General features: G+C 36.3%; 2 long non-coding RNA genes across 3 annotated transcripts; one reads left to right on the forward strand and one right to left on the reverse strand.

The window, feature by feature from the left end:
- Positions 1-793: 793 nt before the first annotated feature.
- Positions 794-4,974, forward strand: LOC108886295 (uncharacterized). Of its 2 annotated transcripts, XR_001961414.2 has the most exons (7): positions 794-1,036; positions 1,641-1,706; positions 2,191-2,377; positions 2,562-2,723; positions 2,813-2,937; positions 3,204-3,255; positions 4,849-4,974. It is a non-coding gene; the product is annotated as an uncharacterized LOC108886295 (long non-coding RNA). The 2 variants fall into 2 exon arrangements; XR_001961416.2 differs by lacking the exon at positions 2,191-2,377 and having other exon boundaries at positions 799-1,036.
- LOC108886296 (uncharacterized) lies at positions 4,787-9,077 on the reverse strand. Its single transcript, XR_001961417.2, has 5 exons — positions 7,949-9,077; positions 6,764-6,829; positions 5,871-5,949; positions 5,694-5,732; positions 4,787-4,887 (listed from the first exon to the last, which is right to left on the reverse strand). It is a non-coding gene; the product is annotated as an uncharacterized LOC108886296 (long non-coding RNA).
- Between the last annotated feature and the right edge of the window lie 746 nt (positions 9,078-9,823).

Below are 9,823 nucleotides of genomic sequence, written 5' to 3' on the forward strand. Positions count from 1 at the left end.
TACATCATGAATAATAATACTGATTACAATGGACATGAAATATAGTCACATCATTACTGCTTTTTTTACAGTCACCGCAGTGGACCTTAGGGTGAATTTGGGGTCAAGATTAAACTTTAAATATCAACTTTTAAACTTTATGGAAGCAAATAGTGGTGAAAATGGAATACATCACTGTAATCACCACAAAACTTTATTTATTCTTCACAGTGTCAGAGAGAAATTTAAAAATGGGGGGTTTCCAGTCCAAGTTTATGAAATCCCTATTCTATGAATTTTTAAGGATAAATTTAGACAGATTGTTTTTCAAAATAAAATATTTCAGGGCGAGGAGGCTTGTATGAAGCTCCAGAAGTGAACTTAAAAACTAGAAAATGAACTACAAAATTTAAGTTTAAAAAGTAAGGTAAAAAAGTTTTAAAAGGTCATTAACTTTATTATAATCTTTGCATTAATTCATGGTTTCCTATAAAAAAAACTATACTAGTTCTAAGAACTGTAGGTCAGAGAATGAGTTTTTATGCATTTTGACATGATAGAGTGAATAATTCAGAATACTTTACTATATAAAATAGAATCTCTTAAGTTTGCGTTAATAAGCGTAGCCACTAGCCAGTATCTTAGATTGTGATTGGACGTCTCTGAGCGCTTTTCAGTCTGCACTTTTTCCATTGGTTAGCATCCTCGAACAACCTCCCCGTTGATTAGAGTGATTTCCACCAATCAGAGGCGGTTGCTAGGCAGAGTAGAATCAGTCGACCAATCAGCGTTTGCCTGCCGGTGTTGGGTGCGGTTGGGTGGCGTGTGTCGTCATTGACCGTGAATGTGCGGAGGGGACAGGAGAGCGGCGGAGAAACAAAGTCGGAAAAACGAGTGAAAATATGGAGTAAAAAACGACCTTTTGGTCGCCGCTTCGTCGCGTTGGTTTGTTAGCACTGCGAGAAACTACTTTGCCGAAAAAACTGGGATCTTAAAACAAGATTTGGAGCTGTTTTTGTCGAACACAGGCTGGACGCCGAACACACCTGCGGCTAAGGTAAGGCTAATGAGCTAACAAATTAGCGGCGAGCGTTAGCATTAGCTTTCTCTTTTGATTACATCTCTGTGGTCGCTTTTAAGTCATTTCTATCGTCTGTGTAAGAGTGTGTTTTTATCTTTGTTTTTCTGTGACTTTGTAGTTTGTGTCCGTTCCTGGTTGTTTTAGTCTCGGTCAGTCTTTTGTTGATTTCCGGGGTTTGTTGCAGGTAAAGACTCCCTGGGCCTGGTAGTGATCTGTCCATAGCCACACACTGATCCCCTGATGTGTGTATTATTGTTGAGTTATTTGTTTGTGGTGATGGATACTTGACTGAGCACAGTTTCCTGTTAAATACAGACTTGAAAACTAGATTTTAATTCCCTGTATGAGGCAGATTACTGTCAGAAATCATAACGTTCAGATTAAAATGTAGAAACTGATTTTCTCTCTGAGGCTAATGAACTCATAGCTTAATTAAAAAGATTGTCCGGATTGAGTCAAAGTTTTAGTGCTGAGTTTTCAGTGTCCCGTTCTCCTTCACTGTTTAGGTTTAAATGGTGATAAGATTCTGTTACTATTTGTCATTAGTCAGTTTAATAAATGCTGTGCTTGTGTTTTCCAGGTCTTTCCTTGTTGAGCTGCTGCAGCCTGGAGGGAAACACCAGCTCTCACCTCACACACCAAACAGGTCTGTGTCCTCAACATTATCCAGTCTGAACAAAACTGTGTTAATGAGCTGAATTATTAATGTCAGGGACAGTGTTACTGTTTAAATCCCAGGTTACACCTTGGTATTTAATGAATTTATTATTATAATATGACCATATGAATATCTGATTATGTTTATGAAAATAACAGTCCCAGTTATAACGGCAGTATCCAGAGCTCATGTTGATCTTCAGACATCTTGTTTTGTCCAATCTACAGTATGTAATGTTCCATTATATGACAAAGAAAACTACTACATTTTTACATCAGAGAAGCTCTGAGTCGAAGCAAATATTTGGCTCTGTTGGTTTAAAAAAAAAAAGAAAAACATCAACATACAATATCTCACACTTACAAATACTAATTTTCTGTCCTTGGATTGTTGTAAGCTTGTTATAATTATCCAGTGTAAAAATAAATGAATTAATAATGAAAAATTCATGACAGAGCTAACCTCTTCTCAGGTCCAGGCAGATCAAAGCCAGGCTGCATCCAGGATTTGATATTGACAAAGAGCTGCACACACTGTCTCTACAGACTGACCCTCTGCATTCAGTTTAAGAGCCTGATTAAGGCCTTATGCTAACCAGAGGCACACAGGTTCACCACAGTCAGGAGAAGGTGTTTACTTTGAATTAGGATCAGACAGAGGTGAGATGACAAGGCTCAACATCAGGTGTAGATAGAAGGTGTGGGTCAGACAGGGGGAGAGTTAACCACAGGGGTTAAGATAGTCAATATTTAAACCTCTGAACTATAATAACGTTTACTATACTGACGCACTCCAAAGCTGAAATATGAACTAACCACGTCATGTTCTGCTTTTTGTTTCCAGCTGTGGATGCAGACAGAGGATGAGAAGCTGATGGGTCTGCAGCACGAGGACTCCTTCTGATTGGAAGGCTTTCTCTGACTGAATCCCAGCTGACCACACAGCCTCACCTGATAGGACCTCACCTGATGGGACTGTCAGCTGTGACCAGTTTGTAAGATAAAGGTATATTACACCTCTTTATAAACATGCTAACAAAGATGTTTGACGTATACAGTGTGATGTTGACATGTTGTTTTCTGTGTGAATTTTAGTTCCCACGCTGCAGAGACAGATGAGTTAATCTGAGCCTGTGAGCTGGAGACGATGGATTCTGCCTCATCAACCAGGGAGATGATGTTACACCAAACAGGAGCCATGTTTACTTCCTCTCCTCCAGGTACAGCTCAGTGTTGTGCTGTAGAGCGATGATGAGCTAAGCAAGTGTTTATAGACAGAAAAACTCAAATGAATCACTGTTAATGGTCAGAAGTTTATTTTATTTCATTTCTGTTGTCCTGTCTGATTGGTCCAGGACCAGTTAGTCCAGTGAGTCTTTTACTTACAGTTAGAACTTCAGTACCCAGAACCCTCTGCTTTTATTTTGAAGGTGTAAACAGTTGCAGTTTTATATTAATGTTTGTTGTTTGTGATTTTTCTCCACAGACTCAAACTTCACCCATCAAACGACAGAGAGAAGAGACATGAAGATTTCCAGGTCAGTGTAAGTTTATTGTTTTCAGTCATTATCTCAGCTGCAGTTTGACTCTTTAAAACCTGTCGTCTGGAACAAACATCAAGTTAAAACTGCTTTGACTTCATCAGTTTCAATTATTACTAATTAGTGTTTTTCCACAATGTAGCTGCAAAAAACGTTAAACTAATCCTAAAAGCTTCAGGTAAAGTAAATGTTAAGGCTATACGCTACAAAAAATGTCTATACATTTCCTAAGGTAAATCTAAAAGCTAAATCTGTACACTTTAAAAAGTAGTGAGATTATGCGCTGTAAAAAGTAAATTTAAGTGCCTTAAAGGAATTTAAGATTCAAAAGTAACTTTATATGCTGTAAAAAATAAACGTGAAAAATAATTGTTAAAGCTTTAAATGTAATTACTGTAAAAAAATTAAGTATGCACGCTGTAAAAAGTAAGCTTGTTTATTGTTAATAGTAAAATGTGGTAAATTTTTACTGTGAAATGTTAAGCCTATACACTGTAAGAAATTAGAACGTTAGTTTACCCACTATAAAAAATAAGTTAATATGTTGTTTAAAGCTTATGTCTGAATATCACCATACATAAAAAAATTAAAGTAATACACTATAAAGAATAACCTAAATAGGCAAATGTAAACACTGTAAAAAGTGGGAGTAATTTCAAAATTAAATTTATTAAAATGTTTATGCAGTTCATGAATGCACTGTAAAACGTTATGCTTATACCTTATAAAAATATCTTGTAAAGTATATACACTCTAAAAGATAATACTATATAAAATGTGAAAATAAGATTTAAAAATATAACGCCTATTAAATGTACACTGTAAAAAATTTCATACACTTCAAGAGTATTTTAAAAGGTTGAAATTGCACGCTTTAAAAAGTATAAATTTAAAAAAGTTAAATATAAAAAATTAAGCCTTTATATGAATGAAATGTTTTACTCGTGTTAATTGTCAAAAGTAACATGTAATACAGAATAACAATGTGTTTTTTAATTCTGCATATTTAATGTAGCAGCTTCAAATAGAGAATATGTGACATTAATTTAAATAGAAAAATTTGACTCAAAATTAAAAAAAAAAAAAAACTTTAATGATTTTGTTCCAGACAACATTTAACAAACTGCAGCAAAGATAATGACAGATGTTTGACCACTAGGAGGCGCTGTGTTCTGTTCTCTCACCAACACTTTACTGTAGCTGTGAGCACATTTCCTCAGACTGATGTTTGAGTGTAACATCTGTAACAACATTTAACTGCTCATGATACTAATGTTTCATGAATACTTATATCATGAGCAGTTAAATGTTGTTACAGATGTTACACACAAACATCAGTCTGAGGAAATGTGCTCACAGCTACAGTAAAGTGTTGGTGAGAGAACAGAACACAGCGCCTCCTAGTGGTCAAACACTGGGGGGGGGGGGTGGGAGGGGAAGAGGGAGGGGGAGGGGAGGGAAGGGTTGGGAGGGGGAAGAGGGAGGGGAGGGGAGGGAAGGGGTTGGGTTGGGGAGCATCATCCTGCAGGAGGGGTGTATTGTTGTTGTCTGAACAGCTTCATCTGTGGTGTTTTCTTTCCTCCTCTTCAGGTCCAGACCTTCAGCTGCCTCCATCTTCTTCTCCTCCACCTGCAGAGACACATCATGTTAATCACTCATCAATAAATCTCCTCCTCCTCTAAACTGTCCTCAGTCGTTTTTGATGGTTAATTACAGTGTAGGAGTTCTGCTGCTACAGTCTCACTCAAACCAATTCATCAGATACTTTCTAAACTACTGACATGTTTGACTTTTTCTAATGATTCTAGTCTCAGTAGAAACCACCACTGTGTCTGTCTGAAGCTTCATTTACTTCTAATATAATTAAAAAAGTACTTCTTCTATTACTTTAAATATTAAGAGATTATTTACAACATTACATTTAACATTACAAATTATTTCTCATTAAATTATTAATACATTAAATTACTTATTACAGATTTACATTAATTAGTATATATTATGGGATTATTAGCTCTAATATATATTACTTCAGTCACTATATATTACTCATAGATTACTTGACATTATATCAGATTATTCTTATATTATTTATCATTAATTATTCTGATATTACTAACATTACAGATTACATGTAATAAGATTATTCTAGCAGATTATTATATTAGTATTATTTCTATCAGTCAAATGTCAGAGTTAAACTTTTCTACTGAGATCTTGTATTGATCAGTTGGAAGCTTCAGACAGACACAGTCCTGGTCTCTGCTGAGACTGGAATCATTAGAAAAAGTAACAAACTCAAACATGTCAGTCGTTTAAAAACGTTTCTGATGACTTTTCAGTGAGACTGTAGCAGCAGCTCTCCGACTAAAACACTGTAATTAACTATCAAAAAGGACTAAGGACAGTGAACTGTAATGAAAACATTTTCCTACCTTCACCTTCAGTGGATCCAGTTGTTTCTGTGAATTCACCTGAAAAACACAACATGTAATTAAAAAGACATAACTGAGAATAAAAACATTTATCTTCTTAGAAATTAATGACTTGAGTCTTTTTTGACAAATTCTAAACTACAGGTAGAAGTTAATGTGATGATGTTAGTAAATTACCTGGAGGTTTCTCTTCTGCTCTCAGAGAACTGGTTTACTGTTTGAGGAGACTCTGCACTCATGGACCAAGTGGTGACACCTGGAAATAAAAGAAAGATACAAAGGAAAATGGTCAGTTATTTACAGCTGCAGTGTTTGCTTTGGCTCAGACAGAAAAAAAAACATCCATGTTAAAGCTGAGACATTAAAAATACGTCTGTCTTACTGAAGTAATCATGAATCCATCTGAACTACAGAATAAATTTGAACCTGTAACAGTGGACACTCTGGTTTTGTTACTACTACAGCATTTGTTCCATCCACAGACAGAAACAACTGATATTTCTAACAAACAGCAGGTTTTAAAGCTTAAAGTTCAGTCTTTAATTATTCTTTATTGTCCTTTATTTCAATTTCCAGGAGGTGTAAAGGAACCAACACACTCTTTGTCTCATTAACACAGTTAATTAATGTGTTGTTTTGTCTTAGTTTAGTTTACTGTGAATAAAGTTTAAAGGCTACAAATCAAATCAAACCATGTTCTAATTAGTTTAGTATTAGTTTACTTAAATCTTCCATTAGTCATTTAATGAGATGATCAGTGAGCCAGTGAAGCTGACTGACAACAACTACTTTTATTTTTGAATTGATGAAACCCCAACACTTAGTGCTACATTCCAGATAATACTGTAATCATACTTAAGTAAAGGTTGAAGGGAGCTAAAGATATTTTATCCATTTTACTTACTGACAGACAGTTGGGAACTTTACCAAAATTGCCAAATATTTGCTGATTACAGATCAAATGCTAGAATTTAAGAGTTATGTTTGACATAGGACAGTAATTTAGTGTTGATTGTTGTTTTCCCTGAGATTAGAGGTGTTTCAGACTGGATAATGTTGAGGACACAGACCTGTTTGGTGTGTGAGGTGAGAGCTGGTGTTTCCCTCCAGGCTGCAGCAGCTCAACAAGGAAAGACCTGGAAAACACAAGCACAGCATTTATTAAACTGACTAATGATAAATAGTAACAGAATCTTATCACCACCTAAACCTAAACAGTGAAGGAGAACGGGACACTGAAAACTCAGCACTAAAACTTTGACACAATCCGGACAATCTTTTTAATTAAGCTATGAATTCATTAGCCTCAGAGAGAAAATCAGTTTCTACATTTTAATCTGAACGTTATGATTTCTGACAGTAATCTGCCTCATACAGGGAATTAAAATCTAGTTTTCAAGTCTGTATTTAACAGGAAACTGTGCTCAGTCAAGTATCCATCACCACAAACAAATAACTCAACAATAATACACACATCAGGGGATCAGTGTGTGGCTATGGACAGATCACTACCAGGCCCAGGGAGTCTTTACCTGCAACAAACCCCGGAAATCAACAAAAAACTAAGTACAACATTTGAGAAACTAATAAATACAAATAATAATACAAACGTCAAACCAACAAAGCTTAGAGAGTTCAGGAGACATGACACTGAGCCTTTAGAGTTTTAATGTAATGACCGAGTTAAAATAGTTTACAAGCCTGTTTAACACCAAACTGTGCTCAATCAACTAACAAGTCACTACAATCAAATGACTGATCACTAATATACACAAAAGATTACTACCACACACAGGCACAATGACTCTTCACCTGAATTATATCCGGACAAAAAGACAAAGTCGACCACAAGAGACTCAAAGCTGAGAGTGGATAGATGTGAAACTGCCAGCTACGGACACAAAATAAAAACAGACCAAAAAACTGAGCCGCAGAATAACACAAAACGAACACAATGAAATATTAACAAGCGCCAGAAAGACTTAAACCGACCAGAAACATTCCAACAAAGACACACAAGAACGACCACAAATGATGCAAAAAGGCCGCAAAGACACAAACTGCAAAAATACCACAAACAATCAAACCCACACCTCATGTCATATCATACACGCTTTAGCTACAGACACACAAACAGTGACTACGACCAAACATTATCATTAGAGAAGGCTAAGGATAAGGCTAATGCTACGGCTAAGGCTACGGCTAAGGCTACAGCTAACGGTAGCCGCTAATTAGTTAGCTCGTTAGCCTACCTTCGTTCCGCAGGTGTGCTCGCTCCTGTTCGACAAAAACCGCTCCAAAGCTCGTTTTGGCACCCACACTTGTTCGGTCTTGAAGTTTCTGACAGTGCTAACAAAGCAAAGCGACGTTACGACGCCTCAAACGCCGGGTTTTCTCCATATTTTCACAAATTTCTCCGTCTTTGTTTGTCTGCTGCTCCGCTCTCCTCTCCGCTTCTCACAGTGCGTCACTACCAGTGACGGCAGACGCTGCCAACGTCGGCAAACAAAACGCTGATTGGTCGACTGATTCTATTCCACCTAGCAACCGCTTCTGATTGGACACTTGGTTCATTTAATGTTCAGACTGATTTTTTTATTTTTTATTTCTTTATGTCTTTCCGAAACAAAGACAGAGAAATTTTCCTTTTAATTGACTTTTAATATGAGTCAATGTGTTTTCACAGTATTTCTGCTACAGCTGGCGATGTAATCATTAAGGAGTCAGAATCACTCCCATTCTTATTTGTCAGTATGATAGTAGAGATTTAAATTTCAGTTTGAGTAAAAAAGAGTGGTTGTGTACAGAAATTAAAATTACCAGAGACTGGAAGCTTTGTGTTTCTGGTTGTATGTCCCTGCTAACAACCCTCACAGAACCACTACATAAAAAATATTCCTTGACTACACTAAAAATGTCACCTTAATTTACAGAAAAACAATTCTTTTCTCTATTCAAAACTAATGCCTTTGTGCTCTATACTGCCATCTATTGGTCACTGAGACAAACACACAATATTAAATGAATGTGTCAAGTATATATTATCACCAAAAATGCAAATGTGAATAATGTCACCACAAATTTCTGTATTTCCCTCAAACATCAATTAAACTAATGCAATAAAAGGTAGCTGGTACAGTTACAATAATCATGTAAACAACAGTTAGGCTGCCATCTTGTTACATTGTTTACACAGAAGCTAGCAAAACTCCTCTGCAGTGGGTGGGAAAATTCAAAGTTGTGATCCAAACCCACTATTTTCCACAACAAACTGTGATAATATAATATTTACTACTGACCTGTTTTGCGCAGGAAAACTAGAGACAGGAGATGCTAGCTTGTTGTCTGTCTAAAGCAAGAGCCTCACACAGCCTCAGTACAATTAGCATAACAACTAAAACTAAAACAGATAACAACATAAAATAACATAACAGTTGTGACCATACATTTGTAGGTGTCACACATGCTGTTAATGAAATAAAGCACAGTTATGCATGATTGGGCAAACACACATAAATACCCTATATGACACAGTTGAACCCTGAAAAACAACTGGTCAATGGCCATCATTGGATAATAAGTATTGTTGTGCAGTTACAGTTACTCCAACACAGCAAAGAAAAAACAATAACGTTATAAAGTAAACAGTTAGCTACATATATATAGCCACATAAGATATGTTACCTGCGTACATGAGCATTATCCAACTCCGCTCCTCCAGGTGAAGGCCAGAGGCCATTTTTTAATTGATTACTTGCATTTTTCTCCATATAAACAACAACTTTTGGTAGGACTCTAAGTTTGATCATAATGAGCAACAGTAAACGACACAAACAGTGGGCATTTTGAGAGCATGTGATCGTCCATCCCATGTAGAGAATCACTTCCTGGTCTCCATGGATTAGCATTATGTCCTTATGCTATTCACATTCCAAACAATGTAGTCCTACTTACCACAGAGATGTACGTTCTTTGGTAGCTAATAGCACAAACCAGCCATAACTACTGTGATAATATATTGTTATTGTATTAATATATTAATGTATAAAACACATTTTGCTTATGCTTATCTATAGGGTTAGCCCACAAAATTAGCATCTAGTGGTTTGAGTGAACAGGGTGGCTTG

The sequence above is a fragment of the Lates calcarifer genome, linkage group LG16_LG22, assembly GCF_001640805.2.
Source record: "Lates calcarifer isolate ASB-BC8 linkage group LG16_LG22, TLL_Latcal_v3, whole genome shotgun sequence".
NCBI classification, from domain to species: domain Eukaryota; kingdom Metazoa; phylum Chordata; class Actinopteri; family Centropomidae; genus Lates; species Lates calcarifer.